This window comes from Hyla sarda, chromosome 6 (genome assembly GCF_029499605.1).
Source record: "Hyla sarda isolate aHylSar1 chromosome 6, aHylSar1.hap1, whole genome shotgun sequence".
NCBI lineage: Eukaryota > Metazoa > Chordata > Amphibia > Anura > Hylidae > Hyla > Hyla sarda.
The window spans coordinates 93003176-93028679 of NC_079194.1; the positions used below are offsets into that span (position 1 = coordinate 93003176).

The following is a 25504-nucleotide window of genomic DNA, read 5'->3' on the forward strand; positions in this document are numbered from 1 at the left end:
ATCAGCGTGGCTCCCCCAGGAAACTATGTAGAGAAGCAAGGACTATGATCTTTGCCTGATTTATTGCTTAGCATATTATCATGTTGCTAACTCAGACACAACCGAGCTTCTTGTTCATTTAAAGAGTACCTGTCACCAAATTAAACTTTTAATATATTGTTCCTTATGTAATTATAAGACACTTATCTATTTACTTTCTGTTTAAAATTCTCAACCTTTATGTTTTTAATGTGATTGAAAAAATGGACACTAGGTGGCTCTGTTCTGTTCCCTGCACAAGTCAAACAGTTTGTTTGATCTCCTCATGACCTGGTAGGAGACCAAACTCAGGAAGTGTATGCCGGGCATGGTGAGGCACAGCTCTCGCAGGCTTCATGACATCCTGCCTGCTGGGGAATGCCCACTTTCTCCTGCCAGAAGCTCACACAATGTGAGCAAGAGGAAATGTATGATACAGAGGTTTTAAAGCTTTGAAAATGTTTTTAAGGGCAGGAGGGGTGTTAGAGAGTTAGGAGTAGTTAGAGAATATAATCTGAGTTAGTTTAGAAAATATGGTTTGATGACAGATACTCTTTAATTATGGAGACCCTCCAGAAGATATAATTGAACAAGGTCTACACCATGGGTTCCCTTTGATCACATGCAACACTTCTCCATTGAAGCCTACAAAGATTACAAAATGTAAATGTACTTAACAAAAACATTTTATTTAAATGTGGAAAATAAGATCATATGTATATTTGTCATATACATTGGTTAAAAAATATGCGTATATTTTTGTCTCTGCAGCTATTGCCTGTGTGTATCTATGAGGAGACCAAATACAGGAAGTGAGAGTGGTCAAGCAGGGCGCTGTACACTGAGGACAAGCAGGGCTCTGTGCACTGAGGACAAGCAGGGCTCTGTGCACTGAGGACAAGCAGGGCTCTGTGCACTGAGGACAAGCAGGGCTCTGTGCACTGAGGACAAGCAGGGCTCTGTGCACTGAGGACAAGCAGGGCTCTGTGCACTGAGGACAAGCAGGGCTCTGTGCACTGAGGACAAGCAGGGCTCTGTGCACTGAGGACAAGCAGGGCTCTGTGCACTGAGGACAAGCAGGGCTCTGTGCACTGAGGACAAGCAGGGCTCTGTGCACTGAGGACAAGCAGGGCTCTGTGCACTGAGGACAAGCAGGGCTCTGTGCACTGAGGACAAGAAGGGCTCTGTGCACTGAGGACAAGCAGGGCTCTGTGCACTGAGGACAAGCAGGGCTCTGTGCACTGAGGACAAGCAGGGCTCTGTGCACTGAGGACAAGCAGGGCTCTGTGCACTGAGGACAAGCAGGGCTCTGTGCACTGAGGACAAGCAGGGCTCTGTGCACTGAGGACAAGCAGGGCTCTGTGCACTGAGGACAAGCAGGGCTCTGTACACTGAGGATAAGCAGGGCTCTGTACACTGAGGACAAGCAGGGCTCTGTACACTGAGGACAAGCAGGGCTCTGTATACTGAGGACAAGCAGGGCTCTGTGCAGTGAGGCTCTGTGACATGCTCCTGGCTCACACAGCAGGCTGATTGACAAGCCAGGGGCCTCTACAGAGTCCTGCTTTCCCCACCCCCACTTCCAGTATTTGGTCTCCTCACAGAGACACACTGACAATAGCTGATGCATTTTTTCATCCAAAAATATACACATTTGTTTAACCAATGTATATTACAAACATACATATAATGTTATTATCTACATTCTATAAATTTTTTTTTACTAATGACATGTACACTTTAAGCTAGCAAGTGCAACCACCTCCCCACTCCCGTTCCAAATTTTAGTTGCCAACAGCTACCTTTGCTTCCTAAATGAGAGTCAAAGGACTCAAAATCTCCCTAAAAGGTGCAGTATATAAGCCAGATGAACATATCATGAATGTCTGAGTCCTTTACAATAAAGATGTTTACAGAGGGGATTTGACTATAGCCGATTACAAGAGAATATCTCAAAATGTCCACTCACATTTTACAAGTCTGCAAGGTGGATGTAAGATTCAGTTTCTCACATTAACGTAATGACTTCTAGTACAAATTCTAGGATATGATTCAAAGGGATTACCTAACTTGAAATAGCTGTTGATTTAAAAAGTCCTAATAATTATACTATAAAGATGTATATGTAAAGTAGAAATCTTGAACCCAGCCAGATGGAATTTGTAGTAATGTAGTTTGTTCCAGACAGGGCAGGACAAATCTTTAAAGAGTACCTGTCACTAAATAAACTTTCTAAACTAACTCAGATTATGTTCCTTAACTACTCCTAACACCCCTCCCACCTTTAGAAAAAATTTCTGAGCTTTTAAAAGCTGTGTATCATACCTTACTTCTTGCTCACATGCAATCTCCCAGCAGGAAAAAGTAGGGGTTTCCCATCAGACATGACATCACTGAAGCCTGCTGGGGGACCACTTCTGCCCTTACATCGTTGCAGTGCTGTGATGAATAAAAGACATAAAACGTTTTTTTTTTTTTTTTTTTTTTTTTATGGAAGCCAATTACAAAAGTTATTTATTTGGCATAAGGAATCAAATATTAAAAATTATGTGTGTAATGACAGTGCCCATTTAAAGATCAATGCGTTAGACCAATGTGTTTCTGTTGCTAACACTCAAACTTAAATGGGCACTCCAGTGGAAAACTTTTTTTTTTTTAAATCAACTGGTGCCAGAAAATTAAACAGATTTGTAAATTACTTCTTAAAAAATCATAATCCTTCCAGTACTTACTAGCTGCTGAATACTACAGAGGAAATAATTTTATTTTGGAACACAGTGCTCTCTGCTGACATCATGACCACAGTGCTCTCTGCTGACATCTCTGTCCATTTTAGGTACGGTACTGTCCAGAGCAGCATATGTTTTCTATGGGGATTTTCTCCTACTCTGAACAGTTCTTAAAATGGACAGAGGTGTCATCAGAGAGCACTGTGGTCATGATGTCAGCAGAGAGCACTGTGTTCCAAAAAGAAAAGAATTTCCTCTGTAGTATTCAGCAGCTAATAAGTACTGAAAGGATTAAGATTTTTTTTAATAGAAGTAATTCACAAATCTGTTTAACTTTCTGTCACAAGTTGATTAAAAAAAAAAAAGTTTTCCACCGGAGTACCCCTTTAATGATAACTACTAGCTAAGATTCCAAAGTGATTTAAATACAAGCAGGTAAGTGATATATCCCATAAAACCTCACCTCTTAAAGACATATTTACACAATATAAAATACATCAGGTGTTCCACCACACCATTGGATGAATATTTGGTGACTGTGGAGGCCATTGAAATACAGTGACCTCATTGTTATTGTATGAACTTTGTGACACGGTACATTATTCTGATATAAAAGTAGCCATCAGAAGATGGATCCACTGTGGTCCTGAAGGGATGGACATTGTCAGCAACAATACTCAGATAGGTTGTCACATTTAAATGATGCTCAGTTGGTTCTGGGGGGTCCAAGTGTGCCAAAAAATGTCCCCCACACCATCACCATCATCAGCCTGAACCGCTGATACAAGGCAGGATGAATCCATGCTTTCATGTGATTTACTCCATGTCACGATCACACCCTATCGGTCCAGCTAAGACACTAGACAGAGTGTGATGGTGCAAGGGTTAAGGCCACCAGACCTCTCAGTATCCACTACTAGTCCCAGCAAGTCACCAAATTAACCCTTAGATAAACATGTTTCCACCAGAGCTGCCTTCAGAAAGGTGAGCTCATATATTAAGAGATCAAAGACCAGAGCTGATTAATTAAACATTTAAACTGATAAAAGGTATCACAGTGCTGACTATATAAAAATACAGAAACAAATGACATACAGTTACAAAAATATGAAAGAGTTTAGCAAGGCAAGTTCAGAAAACAAATTAACCCTTAGATAAACATGTTTCCACCAGAGCTGCCTTCAGAAAGGTGAGCTCATATATTAAAAGATCAAAGACCAGAGCTGATTAATTAAACATTTAAACTGATAAAAGGTATCACAGTGCTGACTATATAAAAATACAGAAACAAATGACATACAGATACAAAAATATGAAAGAGTTTAGCAAGGCAAGTTCAGAAAACAAAAGATGAAGTTCTTACAGCATGATGGTATAGCCAGAAACTCCATTCCCCCCCTCCCCTCTGATCCTACCAGGTGGGGCATCTCTCTTCCTGACCCCTTATCTGTTTAATTATATGATGGGACTTACATCCTGCTGCTTCAAAAGAGCCTTTGACTTCAAAGGAGATGTAAACAAACAGCCAGACCCCCAATAAAATGCAATACACAAAAAGGATACACCGTCTGAATGACCTCTCACCCATGTCTTGGATAATTCATCACACACAGTTATAATTATAATACACATATAGGATTTTAATAATCAGGCCTTGGGCCTGACACCTCCCCCTTAAGATGGGGACAGAGAGATGGCCTCTCCAGGCTGATAGATCTGTCTCCATTAACCGTCTATTTCTTTTCTTGACACCACAGGCCCTGCATTCCCAGGCAAAGATGGCACTGAAGGGGCCTATTTCCTCATTTAGCGGCCTTTTCTTTGCAGCTAAGAGCTGTGGATTGATCTCTACATTCTGAGGGGATCCCTGGCTCATAGCTGCCTCCACTAGCTCTAGTAGGGGATCACTAACCAGCCCTTCCTCTGGTGCACTACATACACTGAGTACCACCTTCTCAGGGTCATAGTGTGCCATATTAATGTGGTACTGTCTCTGCCTCTGACCTTTCTCATCAAGGGCAACTACATATGTGGTGGGTTCTAGGCACTGCAAAATGGGGAAGGGCCCCTCCCGGGCAGCCTGCAACTTATTCTGCCTGATGGGGTTCAGAACCATTACCTTCTGTCCCACTTCATTGACCCGTTCCCTTGCATTGTGATCATAGTACTTCTGCCTGGACTGTGCTGCTATGAGGTTGTCCTGTACCAGCCCAGTCGATGCCTGCATCCTGTCCCTGAATCTCAGAACATACTCCACCACAGAAGTCTCAGGGGCAGTTAGCCCCCCTTCCCATTCTTCCCTAACTAAATCTTGGGGTCCCCGCACTTTGTGACCATATAATAACTCAAAGGGCGAGAAACCTGTAGGCTCTTGGGGTACCTCCCTGTAAGCAAATAACAGATGGGGTAAATACTTTTCCCAGTCTCTGCCCTCTGATTCTACAAATGTTTTTAGCATTTGTTTCAAGGTGCCATTGTTACCGGACACTCTGTCCAACCAATGTAGAGGGTTGTGATCAGTTATGACAGTAAAATCCTTGCCATACAGGTATGGCTGTAATTTTTGCAAAGCCCAGACCACAGCTAGACATTCCTTCTCTATGACCGCATAGGCCACTCCCAAATGTCCTGCCAGGGGGGTCTCATGGGCCAACCTTAGCAGCTCTTTCCTGTACTGCCTAGGAACCACTAACGACCTTTCTCCCTCCTGGGCCCCTAGCATGCCTTTGGAAAGGGACTCCCAGTACAAGATATCTGTTACGCCGAGCGCTCCGGGTCCCTGCTCCTCCCCGGAGCGCTCGCAACATCCTCGCTACTGCAGCGCCCCGGTCAGATCTACTGACCGGGTGCGCTGCGATACCGCCCCCAGCCGGGATGCGATGCGGGTGGCGCCCGCTCGCGATGCGCACCCCGGCTCCCGTACCTGACTCGCTCTCCGTCGGTCCTGTCCCGGCGCGCGCGGCCCCGCTCCCTAGGGCGCGCGCGCGCCGGGTCTCTGCGATTTAAAGGGCCACTGCGCCACTGATTGGCGCAGTTGGTCTAATTAGTGTGTTCACCTGTGCACTCCCTATGTATACCTCACTTCCCCTGCACTCCCTCGCCGGATCTTGTTGCCATTGTGCCAGTGAAAGCGTTTCCCTGTGTGTTCCTAGCCTGTGTTCCAGACCTCCTGCCGTTGCCCCTGACTACGATCCTTGCTGCCTGCCCCGACCTTCTGCTACGTCCGACCTTGCTCTTGTCTACTCCCTTGTACCGCGCCTATCTTCAGCAGTCAGAGAGGTTGAGCCGTTGCTAGTGGATACGACCTGGTTACTACCGCCGCTGCAAGACCATCCCGCTTTGCGGCGGGCTCTGGTGAATACCAGTAGTAACTTAGAACCGGTCCACTAGCACGCTCCACGCCAATCCCTCTCTGGCACAGAGGATCCACCTCCTGCCAGCCGAATCGTGACAGTAGATCCGGCCATGGATCCCGCTGAAGTTCCACTGCCAATTGTCGCCGACCTCACCACGGTGGTCGCCCAGCAGTCGCAACAGATAGCGCAACAAGGCCACCAGCTGTCTCAACTGACCGTGATGCTACAGCAGCTACTACCACAGCTTCAGCAATCATCTCCTCCGCCAGCTCCTGCACCTCCTCCGCAGCGAGTGGCCGCTTCCGGCCTACGACTATCCTTGCCGGATAAATTTGATGGGGACTCTAAGTTTTGCCATGGCTTTCTTTCGCAATGTTCCCTGCACTTGGAGATGATGTCGGACCAGTTTCCTACTGAAAGGTCTAAGGTGGCTTTCGTAGTCAGTCTTCTGTCTGGGAAAGCTCTGTCATGGGCCACACCGCTCTGGGACCGCAATGACCCCGTCACTGCCTCTGTACACTCCTTCTTCTCGGAAATTCGAAGTGTCTTTGAGGAACCTGCCCGAGCCTCTTCTGCTGAGACTGCCCTGCTGAACCTGGTCCAGGGTAATTCTTCCGTTGGCGAGTACGCCATACAATTCCGTACTCTTGCTTCCGAATTATCCTGGAATAATGAGGCCCTCTGCGCGACCTTTAAAAAAGGCCTATCCAGCAACATTAAAGATGTTCTGGCCGCACGAGAAATTCCTGCTAACCTGCATGAACTCATTCATCTAGCCACTCGCATTGACATGCGTTTTTCCGAAAGGCGTCAGGAACTCCGCCAGGATATGGACTTTGTTCGCACGAGGCGTTTTTTCTCCCCGGCTCCTCTCTCCTCTGGTCCTCTGTAATCCGTTCCTGTGCCTCCCGCCGTGGAGGCTATGCAAGTTGACCGGTCTCGCTTGACACCTCAAGAGAGGACACGACGCCGCATGGAGAATCTTTGCCTGTACTGTGTCGGTACCGAACACTTCCTGAAGGATTGTACTATCCGTCCTCCCCGCCTGGAAAGACGTACGCTGACTCTGCACAAAGGTGAGACAGTTCTTGATGTCAACTCTGCTTCTCCACGCCTAACTGTGCCTGTGCGGATATCTGCCTCTACCTTCTCCTTCTCTACTATGGCCTTCTTGGATTCCGGATCTGCAGGAAATTTTATTTTGGCCTCTCTCATCAACAGGTTCAACATCCCGGTGACCAGTCTCGCCAGACCCCTCTACATCAATTGTGTTAACAATGAAAGATTGGACTGTACCGTGCGTTACCGCACGGAGCCCCTCCTAATGTGCATCGGACCTCATCACGAAAAAATTGAGTTTTTGGTCCTCTCCAATTGCACTTCCGAAATTCTCCTTGGACTACCGTGGCTTCAACGCCATTCCCCAACCCTTGATTGGTCCACAGGAGAGATCAAGAGCTGGGGTACTTCTTGTTTCAAGGACTGTCTTAAACCGGTTCCCAGTACTCCCTGCCGTGACCCTGTGGGTCCCCCTGTAACCGGTCTCCCTAAGGCTTATATGGACTATGCTGACGTATTTTGCAAAAAACAAGCTGAGACTTTACCTCCTCACAGGCCTTATGACTGTCCTATTGACCTCCTCCCGGGCACTACTCCACCCCGGGGCAGAATTTATCCTATGTCCGCCCCAGAGACTCTTGCTATGTCTGAATACATCCAGGAAAATTTAAAAAAGGGGTTTATCCGCAAATCCTCCTCTCCTGCCGGAGCTGGATTTTTCTTTGTGTCCAAAAAAGATGGCTCCCTACGTCCTTGCATTGATTACCGCGGACTTAATAAAATCACGGTAAAGAACCGCTACCCCCTACCTCTTATCTCAGAACTCTTTGATCGCCTTCAAGGTGCCCACATCTTTACCAAACTGGACTTAAGAGGTGCTTATAATCTCATCCGCATCAGGGAGGAGGACGAATGGAAAACTGCATTTAACACCAGAGATGGACACTTTGAGTATCTAGTCATGCCCTTTGGCCTGTGCAACGCCCCTGCCGTCTTCCAAGACTTTGTTAATGAAATTATTCGTGATCTCTTATATTCCTGTGTTGTTGTGTATCTGGACGATATTCTGATTTTTTCTGCCAACTTAGAAGAACATCGCCAGCATGTCCGCATGGTTCTTCAGAGACTTCGAGACAATCAACTTTATGCCAAAATGGAGAAATGTCTGTTTGAATGTCAATCTCTTCCTTTCCTAGGATACTTGGTCTCTGGCCAGGGACTACAAATGGACCCAGATAAACTCTCTGCAGTCTTAGATTGGCCACGCCCCTCCGGACTCCGTGCTATCCAACGTTTTTTGGGGTTCGCCAATTATTACAGACAATTTATTCCACATTTTTCCACTATTGTGGCTCCTATCGTGGCTTTAACCAAGAAGAATGCCAATCCTAAGTCCTGGTCTCCCCAAGCGGAAGACGCATTTAAACGGCTCAAGTCTGCCTTTTCTTCTGCTCCCGTGCTCTCCAGACCTGACCCATCTAAACCCTTCCTATTGGAGGTTGATGCCTCCTCAGTGGGAGCTGGAGCGGTCCTTCTACAAAAAAATTCTTCCGGGCATGCTGTTACTTGTGGTTTTTTTTCTAGGACCTTCTCTCCGGCGGAGAGGAACTACTCCATCGGGGATCGAGAACTACTGGCCATTAAATTGGCACTTGAGGAATGGAGGCATCTGCTGGAGGGATCAAAATTTCCAGTTATCATTTACACCGATCACAAGAATCTCTCCTATCTCCAGTCTGCCCAACGGCTGAATCCTCGCCAGGCCAGGTGGTCGTTGTTCTTTGCCCGTTTTAACTTTGAAATTCATTTTCGCCCTGCCGACAAGAACATTAGGGCCGATGCTCTCTCTCGTTCCTCGGATGCCTCGGAAGTAGAGGTCTCTCCGCAACACATCATTCCTCCTGACTGTCTGATCTCCACTTCTCCAGTCTCCATCAGGCAAACTCCTCCAGGGAAGACCTTCGTTTCTCCACGCCAACGTCTCGGGATTCTCAAATGGGGTCACTCCTCCCACCTCGCAGGCCATGCGGGCATCAAAAAGTCCTTGCAACTCATCTCTCGTTTCTATTGGTGGCCGACTCTGGAGACGGATGTTGTTGATTTTGTGCGGGCCTGTACTGTCTGTGCCCGGGATAAGACTCCTCGCCAGAAGCCTGCTGGTCTCCTTCATCCTCTGCCTGTCCCCGAACAGCCTTGGTCTCTGATTGGTATGGACTTTATTACAGACTTACCCCCATCCCGTGGCAACACTGTTGTTTGGGTGGTCGTTGATCGATTTTCCAAGATGGCACATTTTATTCCTCTTCCTGGTCTTCCTTCAGCGCCTCAGTTGGCAAAACAATTTTTTGTACACATTTTTCGTCTTCACGGTTTGCCCACGCAGATCGTCTCGGATAGAGGCGTCCAATTCGTGTCAAAATTCTGGAGGGCTCTCTGTAAACAACTCAAGATTAAATTAAACTTCTCTTCTGCTTATCATCCTCAATCCAATGGGCAAGTAGAAAGAATTAACCAGGTCCTGGGTGACTATTTACGGCATTTTGTTTCCTCCCGCCAGGATGACTGGGCAGATCTTCTACCATGGGCCGAATTCTCGTACAACTTCAGAGTCTCTGAATCTTCTGCTAAATCCCCATTTTTCGTGGTGTACGGCCGTCACCCTCTTCCCCCCCTCCCTACTCCCTTGCCCTCTGGTTTGCACGCTGTGGATGAAGTGACTCGTGATCTTTCCACCATATGGAAAGAGACCCAAAATTCTCTTTTACAGGCTTCATCTCGCATGAAAAAGTTTGCCGATAAGAAAAGAAGAGCTTCCCCCATTTTTGCTCCCGGAGACAAGGTATGGCTCTCCGCTAAATATGTCCGCTTCCGTGTCCCCAGTTACAAACTGGGACCACGCTATCTTGGTCCTTTCAAAATCTTGTGCCAAATTAATCCTGTCTCTTACAAACTTCTTCTTCCTCCTTCTCTTCGTATTCCCAATGCCTTTCATGTCTCTCTCCTTAAACCACTCATCATCAACCGTTTCTCTCCCAAACTTGTTTCTCCCACTCCTGTTTCCGGTTCTTCTGACATCTTCTCCGTGAAGGAGATACTGGCCTCCAAGACGGTCAGAGGGAAAAAATTTTTTTTGGTTGATTGGGAGGGCTGTGGTCCTGAAGAGAGATCCTGGGAACCTGAGGACAACATCCTAGACAAAAGTCTGGTCCTCAGGTTCTCAGGCTACAAGAAGAGGGGGAGACCCAAGGGGGGGGTACTGTTACGCCGAGCGCTCCGGGTCCCCGCTCCTCCCCGGAGCGCTCGCAACATCCTCGCTACTGCAGCGCCCCGGTCAGATCTACTGACCGGGTGCGCTGCGATACCGCCCCCAGCCGGGATGCGATTCGCGATGCGGGTGGCGCCCGCTCGCGATGCGCACCCCGGCTCCCGTACCTGACTCGCTCTCCGTCGGTCCTGTCCCGGCGCGCGCGGCCCCGCTCCCTAGGGCGCGCGCGCGCCGGGTCTCTGCGATTTAAAGGGCCACTGCGCCACTGATTGGCGCAGTTGGTCTAATTAGTGTGTTCCCAATATACCCGATGCCCCTCTGTGTCAACATCTGTACGCTCAGCACGTTGTCTCAGCCCTTCAAGGGAAGGGGCACTGCGCAGAGCTTCCCGGAAATGCTCATTTCCCTCCCCCCATCTTGGGGCATCAGGTAGCACATTTCCCCCAGGTGAAATAGCATCTCTACCTTCCTTTCCCTCAGTTCCAGACATAACAATGCTACAGGTATCATACACAGGGCTATCACTCCTTCCCTCCTCCTCCTTAGGCTCAAAGGATTGGGACATATCACTCACTGCTGGTCCCTCATCCTTAAATGTCACCAGGGGCACACCAACCCCTCCCCCTAGCCCATCTCCACTAGGTTTTGGCATTGGCAATGCATTGTCACCACATTTTACAATACAACCCATTTCACTTTTGGAACAGATTAATGGTTCAGTCACAGGTAAACATTTATCAATCCCCTGCACTCCCTCCCGGTTACCTTGTTTCACAATACACCCCATTTCACTTTTGGAAAACATTACTGGTTCAGTCACAGGTAAACATGTATCAATCCCCTGCACTCCCTCCCAGTTACCACGTTTCACAATACACCCCATTTTACTTTTGGGAAACATTACTGGTTCAGTTACAGGTAAACATTTATCAATCCCCTGCACTCCCTACCAGTTACCACATTTCACAATATACCCCATTTCACTTTTGGAAAACATTACTGGTTCAGTCACAGGTAAACATTTATCAATCCCCTGCACTCCCTCCCAGTTTCCACATTTCACAGTGTCTCCCAAAGTCTCGCACAATACCTTAGAATGAACAGGGCTCTCTCCTAGCCCATCCGGTGTGCAGGTAGTGTCCTGTGGAGCATAATGACAGAGCATCCGACCCAAATCATTCCCCAGCAGAACATTAACAGGGATGTCCTCAGAGACCCCCACCTCCCGCTAACCTTTGCCTGTACCCCAATCCAGGTACACACGGGCCATGGGCACAGAAGGTCGCACACCTCCAATTCCTTTTAAAGCCATGGTTCTTCCAGGGATGATGTCCTCTGTATCCACCACTTCAGGCCGCACCAAGGTAAAGGAGGCTCCAGAATATCACAAACCCACTGTCACCTACAGTTACACTCTGCAGGTTATCCGCTCTTTTCTCCACTGCTCCGGACACCAGAAGAACGGCTGTGTGTCCTCCAGCTACTGGTGGAGAATTCTTTCTGTTGGGACAAGTGGCACTCAGGTGCCCAATAGTGTTGCATCTGTTACATTGGCGGGTGTCCCCCTGACCCAATGTGGCTCCTGTTGCTTTTGGTGCTGATGGCAAGAATTTTCCGGCTGGCTTGGTGCTGCTGGTGTTGCTCTGTGGGTGTGTGGCTCCCCTCCAGGTACTTGCTCTGGCTTGTGCAGATCCACGCTTTGCTGTTGGTGCCCAGTTGTTGGCAAAGTCATCTCCAAGTTCTGCTGCTTCCGTTGCTGTCTTGGGCTTGCGGTCCAATATCCACTCTCTGGCTTCAAAGCTCGTGTTTGGAGAAACTGATCTAGGACCATCAAGTCCTCCAGGGCCTCATAGGTAGTGACTTGTAGGCCCCCAGTCCATAGCCTGAATGCAGTCCTTAGCTGACCTGCATGTTGAGTGCAGCTTTCTGTGGCGCTTTGTTGCAAAGTCCGAAACTTTTTCCGATAAGTCTCTGGAGTCAGATTAAAATGTTTTAGCAGGCCAGATTTTATTGCCTCATAGTCCTGGTCACTCTCAGAGGGAAGAGAAGCAAACACATCCAGAGCTTTTCCTCGCAACCGTGGGGTTAGATATTGTCCCTACTGTTCCTTAGATAGATGGAACTGCCAGCAAACCTTTTCAAATCCCCTCAGGAACACATCCAGATCACCATCTTTTTCCAACATGGGGAAATGTTACAAGCAGGGTTTGTGGTCTCCTTGATCCTGCACATCACTCCGTGCGGATGAAGCATCCCCTCTCAGCCTCAGAACCTCCAGTTCATGCCTCCGCTGGGCCTCTCTCTCTGCCGCCTCTCTCTCTGCGGCTCGTGCCTGGGCCTCTCTCTCTGCGGCTCGTGTCTGTGCCTCTCTCTCTGCAGCTCGTATCTGTGCCTCTCTCTGCAGTTTGGTACTGGAGAAGCAGTTGGAGTTTCATATTGGCATCCACATTCCCAAGGTGTTGTAAGGCAGTCCGCATATAAGAGTCCAAGGCCTCATGTGGAGTACTGTCCTGATGGGGAGTAATGTTGTATTCCCCAGGAGATATCAGTCCTTGGATGGCAGTTCCAGCTGTAGGACTTTGTCTCATGTCACTCAGCTCTTCTGCACGGGCATCATACTCCACAAGATCAGCAATAAGTTGGTCCTTGTTCTTTCCTGCAGTAGGGATGTCCTTTTCTTGGCACATTAGCTCCAGTGCAGGCTTGGACTGCTTGCGATATGCCTCCATATTTCCGAGATGAGACAGAGGAGGTAAAACAGGAGATGGGGAGGACAGAACTGTCTTGCACTCTTTTTGTATGTCTTTTAAACCAGCACTGAGCTCTGTCTTTGGAATTTACACACAAGAATATGTATGCAATTTCTTTTTAGTGCTAAGATTTCCTTACAGGTAAAATCCAGCAAGAACTAAAAATCTCTAAATATATCCCGATGCTGCCACCAGTTGTCACGATCACACCCTATCGGTCCAGCTAAGACGCTAGAGAGAGTGTGATGATGCAAGGGTTAAAGCCACCAGACCTCTGGGTATCCACTACTAGTCCCAGCAAGTCCCCAAATTAACCCTTAGATAAACGTGTTTCCACCAGAGCTGCCTTCAGAAAGGTGAGCTCATATATTTAGAGATCAAAGACCAGAGCTGATTAATTAAACATTTAATCTGATAAAAGGTATCACAGTGCTGACTATATAAAAATACAGAAACAAATGACATACAGTTACAAAAATATGAAAGATTTTAGCAAGGCAAGTTCAGAAAACAAAAGATGAAGTTCTTACAGCATGAGGGTATAGCCGTCCTTGTCAGTGAGTGTCCAGCTCTTGTCAGCCTTTAGCACAGCCTTGAACAACAGTTGAGTCCAGCATTTTAAGTCTTCTCTGCTTCCTTGAAGGGAAACTCCATTTCCCCCCTCCCCTCTGATCCCACCAGGTGGGGCATCTCTCTTCCTGACCCCTTATCTGCTTGATTATATGATGGGACTAGAGTGCCCCTTACATCCTGCTGCTTCAAAAGAGCCTTTGACTTGGAAAGGAGATGTAAACAAACAGCCAGACCCCCAATAAAATGCAATACACAAAAAGGATACACTGTCTGAATGACCTCTCACCCATGTCTTGGATAATACATCACACACAGTTATAATTATAATACACATATAGGATTTTAATAATCAGGCCTTGGGCCTGACACTCCAAATTAAGCTTCATCTGAATGTGACAGATGAAATCAATACTCATCAGACCAGGCAAGGTCCGTCCAGTCTTCTATTGTCCATTTTTTGGTGAGCCTGTGCGAATTTTAGCCTCAGTTTCTTGTTCGGAGCTGACAGGAGTGGCAACTGGTGTGGTTTTCTGCTAGCCCATCTACTTCAAGATCCAAAGCGTTGTGCATTTAGAGATGGTATTCTCTATACTTTGGGTGTAACGAATGGTTGGGTTACTCTTGCCTTTCTGTCATCTCAAACCAGTCTGCCCTTTCTCCTCAGAAAATACATTTTCGTCCACACAACTGTCACTCATTGGAAATTTTAGATTTTCTGTACAATTCTCTGCAAACCTTAGAGCAGTGTTTCCCAAATGGATGCCTCTGGCTGTTGCAAAACTACAACTCCCTGCATGCCCGGACAACCTTTGGCTGTCTGGGCATACTTTGAGTTGTAGTTTTGCAACAGCCAGTGGCACCCTGGCTGGGAAACACTGCCCTAGAGATTGTTTTGAGTTAAAATCCATATTAGATCAGCAGTATCAAGCTTGAGACAGCCCAGGGAGGTGTGAAATGGACATTGCTGTTGCTCTCTTCTTCCCTCCAGCCCTGTCCATATCTATTTAACAAAGATGAAATAAAGGACATGTTCTTGTCTGTGTGGATTTATCCTGCTCTGCCTGGAATAAACTACTGTACGTTACTGCAACTTCCATCTTGCTGGATTCAAGTTTTTTTTTTACTATGCATCTACAAGCTGGTGCCAGAGCTATTATCCATGCTTCAGAGGAAGGTAACATTATTCCTGGGGTCTCAGTAGTACTTAGTGAAGCAGACATTACGAGAATGATAAGTCAAATAATAAAGGCAATAGGAACGAGAAAGCGGCATGGCAGGGCCTTAGGGAGAGGAACACAGTGGATATATGAAGATAAAATAGTCTTTGGATGTTCATAATGCTGACCTATATTCTTCTGAGTGGGTAAAATGAATAAGAAAAATACATATTTTCTAAAATTCTGTCTGAATGCAATGAGCTCTTCCAATCCGTATGATATTGTTTATTAGAGAGCCTGCTACCATGGGGTCAGAGTATTTCCATAAAAGTGAAATACAAGATTTTGCCACACCGATCCAAGTGTCTTGAGTTCAGAATTCTTACATTGCCTTGCTGTAATGGCAATGGGTCTGAGTGGAAAGAGTGTTTTGTTACCGGCATTATTTTGGACCACAATTGCTGAATTGGGGGCCAGACCAAAAATATGTGTAGTTTCCTCAAGATCCCCCCCACCTCTAACACTCGAAATTGTAGAACAGTTGGAACCCTGTACCAGGGAATAGGACTTTTTTAAATCTGGTTCCTGGAATTGTGGACCTTGTCTAGTACTTCATCTTTAAGTATGGAGGTCAGTTGGACATCCAGGTCCTTTTCTTATGACATTAAAAATGCTGGAGGCTAGCCAGATTTGGCTGTATTAGATGCTAGATAAGCAACAGACGGTACAAGCCTAATTGGCCCATTGCCACAAATAATTTCCCAAAAGGGACCTATGCCTTGGGTCCCATTGAAGTTAGAAGGACAAGGATCTCAGTTGTGCCTTGCCACAATAAAAGAGGGTGCAAATCTTAAGTGCTCCAAAATCAGGGAGATAGTCCAGCTGTTTTTCTATTTAAGCATTTAATCAATTTTAGTAATGAAGGTATTACCAAAAAAATACAAATAAATGGTCATTGCATTAAAGGGGTACTCCGGCCCTAAGACATCTTATCCCCTATCCAAAGGATAGGGGATAAGATGTCTGAACGCGGGGGTCCCGCTGCTGGGGACCCTCGCAATCTTGCATTTGGCACCCACCTCTTTGAGCTGCACGCCGCGCTGCCAGCTCAGAAACTGCCGGGTGCAGACCACGGGGCAGGAGTATTGTGATGTCACGACTCCGCCCCCATGTGACATCACCCCCTGCCCCTGCTATACAAGTCTATGGGAGGGGGTGTAATCAAGGGTCATATATATCAAATCAACACTGCTAGGGTGGGAATAAGAAGAAGGTTTATTTTTCAAGTCAGATGAGGCCCTTTTATAAGCAACTAAAGATAGCCCTTCTACAGAGAAACACACAAAATATATTATTATATTTGCACAGGTCTATAATAAATATTCATATGGATTGCCTATTAGTATTTAGGTCTGGAACACATCACACAACTCCCCCTGTTCCTCTGTTGATGTGCATCTCGATAGCAAGGCCTAATAAAGTCTAGAAGATTTGGAGGTAAAACACTGGGAATTAAATACTTTGAAATACTAACCAAAGTATTTTGGTTGGCAGTGCCTTTAGGTGGTAGAGCAGATGTAACAAGCCATTATGATATTACCCAGCCAAGTTAAAGTCCTGTTCTGCCATCTTTGTTGGTATTTATTAAAGGGGCACTGCAGCCAAAATTAACTTATGCCCTATTCACAGGATAGAGGATAAGTAACTAATCGTGTGTGTGTGGGGGGGGACCAACCACAGTCTTGCTCAGTGAGGAGCGTGTATAGTCTACCACTAGATGGCACATGCTCCTTATCCAAAGCCGGGTACAGTTGCGAGTGCTGGACTCAGATCTCTTCGAAGCTCCCATAGAAATCAATGGAGCACATGCCATCTACCCCAAGCACTCCTCACTCAGATCTGGGACCCAGCTACTTGTCCACAAGATAGGAGATAAGTTAATTTAGGCTGCAGTACCCCTTTAAGTTGCGCTAAGGGAGAAAATAAGGTCTAGTCTCATTCTGTAGAAGCCAAATCCTTAAATATCTGATGGTTGGGGTGACCCACTTAAATGGAAAGAAATCCTTTTATGATAGTTTAAGCTAGAGATGACACATTTTTCATTAAGTACGATGGTGATATTGGGGGAGATTTGTTAAAACCTGCACAGAGGAAAATGTGACCAATAGCAACCAGATTGCTTTCAATATTTAAATAGACCTCTGAAAAATGAAAAAAGCTATCTGATTGGTTGCTTCCCCTTCTAAAGTAGCACAGGTAAGTTATCAAAGGTGAAAGGGTTGCGGCAGGGGTCAAGTCCTGGAAAGAAAAAGTGAGGGAACTAATCCAAGATTTCCTTAAGGGTTGGTCCTGCTAATGGGAACGGTGTACCTGCTGTGAAAAAAGTGCAGGAACTCAGTTCCCATGCGTTCCTGCAGGACTTGAGCCCTGGGTTGCGGGGACCCTAACGTCTGTATGTTTTAAAAGTAAATGTAGAAGTGTAAGCTAACTGCTCATTTCTCTCCTGACCTCCCCATACACAAACGTTTGGTACGACCAAACTGGAAGGAAAGGGATAATCTATAGCCAGACAGCTCTGGTGCCAGCTTATTCCTCCAGCAATATAAGAATCCCTAATGGCCAACTTTCTCTCCGTCAACATCATTTGTTGGTGGGGAGTTGGCAGGCCACTATACACTTTAGGGAGTGGTGGCAGGTTTGACCAACTTTAAGTAAAAATGTGTATGGGCTCTTTAAGAAACTAGAGACTATGGGGGTTGATTTTAAGGCTTTCAGACAAAATTTTGGAAGAAAGTTTTTCTGCCAAATAGTGTTTATCTTATGCCTGTATAATTCAGGTCAAAGTATAAATTCCGTTTCTCTCTTCTGTTGCCAGCAGACTTGTAGTAGTCGTGAATCATTCAATCTCCATGACCATAAAGGTTTGGGAAACACAAAGAGAAAGATATTGGTGTATGGTCAAAAAACACTACTGACCCAAGATGACTCTCCTCTACCACCTCCCCCCAGGATGTCATGTCTAAGAAGAGACTAAACTAACATTTATATTTATATATTTGTTTGTTTCTTATTTACATAAAAATTGCATATTGGAAGCTATATGAATATATGAACTTTAAACACAAGAAGAAAAGTTTATTCCACATAGCACATAAGCAGTTACTACATATAGATCTTCATAATCTGCAGGTAAAATAAAACAAACACATGGATTACATTTATTGACTATGGTTAAAAAGTGAAAAAGTTCAAATAAATGGTAGTAATCCACAGCGACAGCAGATGAAACATATTGCCAAATATACTGTATATGTATTATTATCATTTGTGCAGCTTTGTTGCTGATACAAGGCACTGAAACATGGAGTGAACACCAGATAACAGGAGCCAGCATTATTTTCTGATAGATTGCTGCCTCTCCAAGAGCCTGAAGAAGTAAATGAAGCACGGTCTCTACTCGACAAGCCAGGCATAAACCCTAGATCAGACGCCAGAGATTTGTTAACACGTGGCTAATCTCAGCGTATGCGGCCCTGATTTACATGTCACAAATATTTTCCACTTCTGGTTTAGGAAAATTGAAGCTGAAAAGTAGATAAATAAAATAAAGATGCTTCTTATGATAATAGCATTACCCTTATGCATCCAAAGTAAGGATGGAGGCTAAAAAGGAGGGTGGAGTCAAGGATCTGTGTATTTAATAAAAATAAATAACATACAGTCTTTTATGAAACAATTTAGCTGTTTAACACCTAAAAAAAGTCTTATAATGTAGGAGAGATTTGTGGCTTATAAAATATGACCACTAGCGGTCCCTATACCATCTGGAACATAATCCTGTCTGGCTGCAGCATCATCTTTGTGCCAGGTGAAGCACAGGCTGGGACAAAGTCCAGGAAGTGGTACTAGCACTTCTCTGTGCTCACTCCTGTCCTATCAGACTGCAGCATGAAACCAGAGAGGAGGGGGTTACAGGGCGGCCTGCAGTGATTAGATGAATAACTCAGGGAGGAAGTGACTGCATGTACTTGTCTCAGAAACGCTCCTTCATAAGCAGTGAATGTCAGAATGTGTGAGCAGCAAAAGAGAGAGATTTGGGAGCCAAATACATAAGTTAGATACATAGAAAACACATGTAAAGCATCTGCATTACCTAGTGAGCAACATATATATAGCATTATTTTTTTAATGCCCCCTCCCATAGACATGAATGGAGGGGGCGTGGCGTGGCGTGACATCATGTCCCCAGTCCCGGAAACCCGGAGGTTTCCGAAACTGGAGATTCAGCACCCGCATAGAATGCGGGTGCTGCAGGGAGATCACAGGGGGTCTCAGCAGCGGGCCCCCCACGATCAGACATCTTATCCCCTATCCTTTGGATAGGGGATAAAATGTTTTTGCCTGGAATACCCCTTTAACTATTTTCTAGATCACTGCTGACTGTCCATGAATTTGAATATTTACTTTTACATATAGGAGGCAAAAATCCCCAAGAAAAGACCCATTACATCTGAATTTTCTATAACTGTATTTCAGTTCAGGAGGCTTTATACACTATTTTAAAGGGAAATTGTCAGCTGCAATTCACATATCAAACTACTAACACTGTAGCAGCAATGTAAAAAAGTGTGTTTATTCTCCAGTGCCAAGTGTCAAAGGGGCGTTCCCAATGCTGAAACATCTTCCCTCCCATCCCAATTTTCAAATCTTACACCTGCGCACAATTTGTTTGCACTGAATGCAGAGCCTTGACTGTCAATCAAGCAGAGAAAGGGATGGAACAGGAGAGAGAGGAGGTGTCCCAGGTATCTGCAAGTTAGCCAATAGATTCCTTTTAACCCTTTATAACCTTTTTGGTAAAAAATTGAAATTCAAAAGTATATAAAAAAAGATGCAATACTCTATAAAATGGAAGTTGGAAACATAATGTCAGCTAAATCATAAAGCCATTGGCTGCTGCATTTAAGTCACATGCAGCTACACCCTAGAAAATGCAAGCAGCTGCTGTATTTTGTATACAAGCTCCATGGTGTTGGTAATCACATACAGACCCAAGCAATTTTCTGTATTCACAAGAACGGTGGGAGAACGAGCAACTGTCTACATTGCACCTATGCATATGCATAATACTAAAAAATGTCCATATCTTAAAAAAATGGCAGAGAAAATTCTGAAGTGGCAGGAGCTATCATAGATCGTCTGTACACTAGATTGAAAGGGGGGGGGGGTTCAAGGGTTTTAGCTATGTAAAAATATAACGTTTTATTTAACCATCACTCCAGTAATGCACAAATCTCCCAAAGCTGTAAGAAAACAGCACTGATCAGGCTCTTTGAATGTAAGTGCAATGTAAGTGCAATGGAAGCTGCAGGGCAGCCTACGCCCTCTGTTCACAATACTGTTGTAAGCTTCGTTCTGAGCTCCTGTTGGTAGTTCCATCAGATATGCAGCATGCTGCACTTATTCTACCCATCACAATACTGGACACTATGCCAGACCCTATTATAAATCAATGAGATCAATCAGGCACAGCATGGCCAGCCGTTCAACTGTAATGGAAGCTATGACAGCAGTGTGAACAGAGCTCTTATAGGCAGCAGCACTACACAGAATGCTGGGATCAGTTAGCTGATATACTGCAGACAACTTTCAGTGCTTCTTTAGTGGTATATAATCTGTGATAACTGGACTTAAACTGTTTATAAAGGACATCTATACAGAGTAACTGAAATTCTCCTGTCCTGCCACTAGGTTCGTGCTGCCAGAACAACATGGATCATAAAATAGGAAAATACTTTTCTGAGAAAATATAGTTAAAAGTTTTAAAATGACAATAATCCTTTAGACATATCTGTGTGACTTGACAAAAAGGTTTTGATCGGTTGGTGTCTCAGTGCTAAGACCCCCACTGATCACTAGATGCAGCTGGGAGAAATGCTTTACTGTGCACTTCACTGCCCATCTCACTCCTTGATCCTAATTTTTAGCAGGAGACGGTCTCCACTGTAGTTCATCTCCTACTACAAGTTAGATTGAGTGGCAAGTGAAGCACACAGCCAGGTGTTTCTGCCAGCTATCTGTAGCAATCGTAGCAACTGGGGTGGTCTCAATGGCCTTCTTTTGGCAAGACTTGGGCTTAGGCAGCATGAAAATAATGACAGGTTATCTTTAAAGGGTATCTGTGTTACCAAAAAAGTTGTTGGTCTGGATAGCTCATGCAGTGATCTATTTTTCTGGTTTTCTTTTTTTATTAGATTTATTTTCTCAATTATTATTAATATATATATATATATATATATATATATATATATATATATATAATTATGGAAGAGAGGTCTAAGAATACTTTGACCCGTGCAGAAGTCATTGTGCAGCAAAGGAGAGCCCTGACAATTGTCTATTGTGAATGAACTGATCCAGTCTTATCTATACACTAGCTGAGTACCCGGCGTTGCCTGGTTTTTCTTTCCTTATCCTTGTTTGGGAGGAATATCGACAATGTAGGAAGCTTTTGACTTCATTTCCCATCCTCATATATTGTTGTCATATCCCAACCCCATATCCTGTCCTCCTATCTCAACCTCATGTCCCGTCCTCATATCCTGTCATATCTCGATCTCATATCCTGACCTCCTATCCCGTCCTCATATCCCGACCTCCTATCTCGACCTCACATCCCGTCCTCATATCCCGACCTCATATCTCGATCTCCTATCCCGACCTTATATTATGTCCTCATATCCTGACCTCCTATGCCATCCTCCTATCTCGACCTCATATCCCGACCTCATATCCCATCCTCATATCTCGACCTCGTATCCCGTCCTCATATCTCAACCTCATATCCCATCCTCATATCCCGACCTCCTATCCCGACCTCCTATCCCGACCTCCTATCTCAACCTCATTTCCTGTCCTCCTATCTCAACCTCATATCCCATCCTCGTATCCTGTCCTCGGGTGGGAGAGATTTGTGATGAAGATATTGTAAGCTGAAAATAGAAGGGGATGTGGCTTTGTGGTACTGGGCGTGATTTGCTAGCCATACCGATGCACAAAAAGGTAGACAATAAAAAGGATGGGGCTTAAAATGTAGGCGTGTCTTTGTCAGATGGGGTGTGGCTTGCAAGCCAGATTGACACATTCAATGGGAGTCCCATATACTTGCATGGGACTTGAAACAAAAATCCATCTTTTATGTAAGGGTGTAGGTAAGGGTTAATGTAACTATCATATCTTTTAATTTGGCATATAAGTAATATGTGTACCAGGTATTATTGAAATATCTCCAGCCGTACGGAAGTTATGTAGGAACATACATTTCCCATTGATTTGCATGGGACTTTAAACAAAAACCCTGACCCTCACAAATGTGGGTAGTTAAAGGTTAAATTAACTATCCTATATTTTGAGTGGACAAATAAGTAACATGTGACCAAGTATTATCGAAATATCTCCAGCCGTTTGGAAGTTATGCATTAACATATATTTCCCATAGACTTGTATGGGACTTTAAAACAAAAAACCCGACCCTGGCAAAGTGGGGGTGAGTAAGGGTTTATTCACCTATCCTATGTTTGTTGTTGACATATTAGTAACATGTGTGCCAAGTATCATGTTAATATCTTTAGCCGTTAGGACGTGATGCTGGAACATACACACACAGACACATACATACACACATTGGCCCTCATTTACTATTGCAAACCCGACATGTTTTGTCGGGTTGTGCGCCAGATTCTGTCGCATTGCGCCAGAAATTCTGTCTGCGCCAGATTTTGTGTCAGAATTTTAAAAAACCATTAACTCTCCATTTTGCTAAGAAAACCCGAAAAAGGGGTGTGGCCACCTGGAAAAGAGGGTGTGGTCTCCAAAAAGGGGCGTGTTCCCAAAATTTTCACAAAAAAACAACATATTTACTAAGGTTTCCACATAAAATGTGGTGGATTTGAGCTGAGGAAAACCAGATAGATCAGAGCAGGTGTAACAAAAGCAAAATGTAGGGAAAGTGGAAACTATAGGGAAACCTTAGTAAATACTGTGGGAAATAAATTGTAGGGAAGTAAAACCCACAAAGAAACCTACACAACACTCTTAGTAAATAAGGCCCATTGAGTTTTCTTTGATAGATATATATATATACATATATTGTAATCCTACCTGTGATGGTAATGAGAAGAATGCTGAAAAGTTCTCTCTATAGAACAGGAAGTATCAGACTTCAGTGGTCCCTCAACTTACAATAGCTTCAGGTTACAATATTTTCAACATACCATTGACTTTTCTTCATTATTGTGACTTGAAACCAAACAATGCTACTGACAGTTCAGATCTGTGAAATGTGTCACACCTGTATTACTGAAGTGAATGCACTTACTGGCTGTGTGGTAGTGCCTCCCTAAAGTACAGGAAGGCAGGAGTGTAGCTATGGGGGGTGCAAAGGTAGCAGTCGCACCAGGAGCCTTGTGCCTAAGGGGGCCCCAAAGCACATCTGCCTCATAAGAGACAAGTATTATAATTGGAACATGGGGCCATGTAGCAGATTTTGCATCAGGGCCCAGGAGCTACAAGTTACCCCTCTGCAGGGAGGTACTACATGTTCTGTACTACTCTTTACCTGTATCAAAGTTACCTGCTCCTGTGGGCACTAGGTGGGGTGGCACAATTTTACTTCTTTGGCAAAATGTGTGTACTGAAGAAGTTATTGTGCTCTACAAAGACAGTGATTACAGCTTCCAGCAGATCTTTCTTGCTTTCATATGTAATGACCGGCTTTAACTGTATTAGCAATCTATCTATTTTTTCTTTAATCCTCCCCTTTGCCTATTTTTGGATGACATTTTGGGGGCTTTAGAACCAGTTACCAGGTTTCTATAGAATTATGGTCTCAACATGCAATGATCATCTTGGAACCAATTCATATTGTAACTTGAGGGACCACTGTATTATTTGTCCTAAACGGCCAGATGAAAACTCTTAAGATTAAAAGGAGTACTATGGCGCTTTTATATTACTAATCCTCTGTGCCCGAGCTGCAAAATGAAACAAAACAAACTTTAATTCACCTTTCTACGTTCCCCTGTTGCGCCGATATCTGTGTCCCGTTCTCCAGTCCATGTCTTCTTCTACTTACTGCGGGTCGGTGAGTCACACTGCTCTCAGCGTATCACCGGCCGCAGCGGGACATTGCTACAGGCGGGGTGCAGCGTGACTCACTGACCCGCAGGGAGCATAAGAAGAAGGGGACTGGAGAACGGGACACAGATATCGGCGCAACGGGGGAATGTAGGAAGGGGAGTTAAAGTTTGTTTTGTTTCATTTTGAAGCCCGGGCACAGAGGATTAGTAATAAAAAGTGCCATAGTACTCCTTTAATTTAAAAATACAGATTGCAAAGTGATTAGAAGTCAAATCCCAAAAAAATAAAATATGTTGAACATAAAACCTGATTTGTTATTCACTTCACTTACCAAAAATTACTCCAGTTCTAAAATCTTGGCCACTAGAGGTCTCCCTTCTTTGTAATCTGCTGTCCACTGCCTGTTAGGGGAAACTCGTCTCTAGTAGCAGACATGTCAAGACAGGAGTGAAAGTGGGTCAAAAAATGCCGTATGTGCATGAGAAAGGGAGAGACCCTGAGCTGTTAACCGGTAAAAAATGAAGGAGAGGTGGACAAGGGCTAGTCTTTCTCCATATACATATATACTTCTGTACCTGTCAAAGAGAAATAGTACATACTTGTATAATACACAGGTGTGTATATTATATACAGTATGTGTAAGATATATTATATATATATGTACAGTATATCCATATAACACACATACAGACATGTACTATATATGGTACATACTATATTATACAGTACACAGGTATATACATTCACTGTATTTAGTTGTATGTACAGTTTTATTGCTATAAACAAATACCTTACTTTTACCTTGCACTTTTGAAAAAAATCTCCCTTAGCAAATGTTTCCCTTCATATAATCGGGAGCTTTTAGAAGCACATAGACCTGTATAATAAACCAACATACTACAAGTAATATATCCTATATTTCTCAGCAGGCTATTCAAAGTCACTCTCCTCTAAAAGGAAGAAAACTCTCAAATTAGTCTTGTCCAAAAAGAAGAGTCACCCATCTGTAGAGATCGCATAAGGCTTTTCTAGAGAAGAGCAAATTTGCATACTTATTTTTATAGGCATAATTTAATGAAAAAAACAAAAACACAATTCTAGATACCCCTAATTCCTTCACTAAGTAAAAATACTCCTCTTAGCATTTTTTGTGGGGGAGATTTATCAAAACCTGTGCAGAGGAAGAGTGGTGCAGTTGCCCATAGCAACCAATCAGATTGCTTCTTTCATTTTCCACAGGCCTCTAAAGAGGCCTGTGGAAAATGAAAGAAGCAATCTGATTGGTTGCTATGGGCAACTGCACCACTCTTCCTCTGCACAGGTTTTGATAAATCTCCCCCCATATGTACATAGGTTTTGTGTTTCTCTTCGAAGCCAAGCGCTGTTTTCTCGCAATTATTTGCCCCTTTTTCTGCCGCAATCGCTGAATGGGCTTCATAGGAATAAAGTGTATTTAGGG

General features: G+C 44.6%; 1 protein-coding gene across 3 annotated transcripts in view; it reads right to left on the minus strand.

Moving 5' to 3' along the window:
- FAM3D (FAM3 metabolism regulating signaling molecule D) overlaps window positions 1-25192 on the minus strand; it is a 131575-nt gene extending 106383 nt beyond the window's left edge. The window contains exons 1-2 of one of the 3 annotated variants that reach the window (XM_056524493.1): window positions 24836-25192; window positions 24377-24620 (exon numbers count right to left, since the gene is read on the minus strand). The gene's annotated coding sequence lies outside the window, so the exon portion shown is untranslated. Of the gene's footprint in view, window positions 1-2343; window positions 2458-24376 lie in introns of all 3 variants that reach the window. The other 2 variants (XM_056524494.1, XM_056524492.1) reach the window with 2 other exon arrangements.
- Between the last annotated feature and the right edge of the window lie 312 nt (window positions 25193-25504).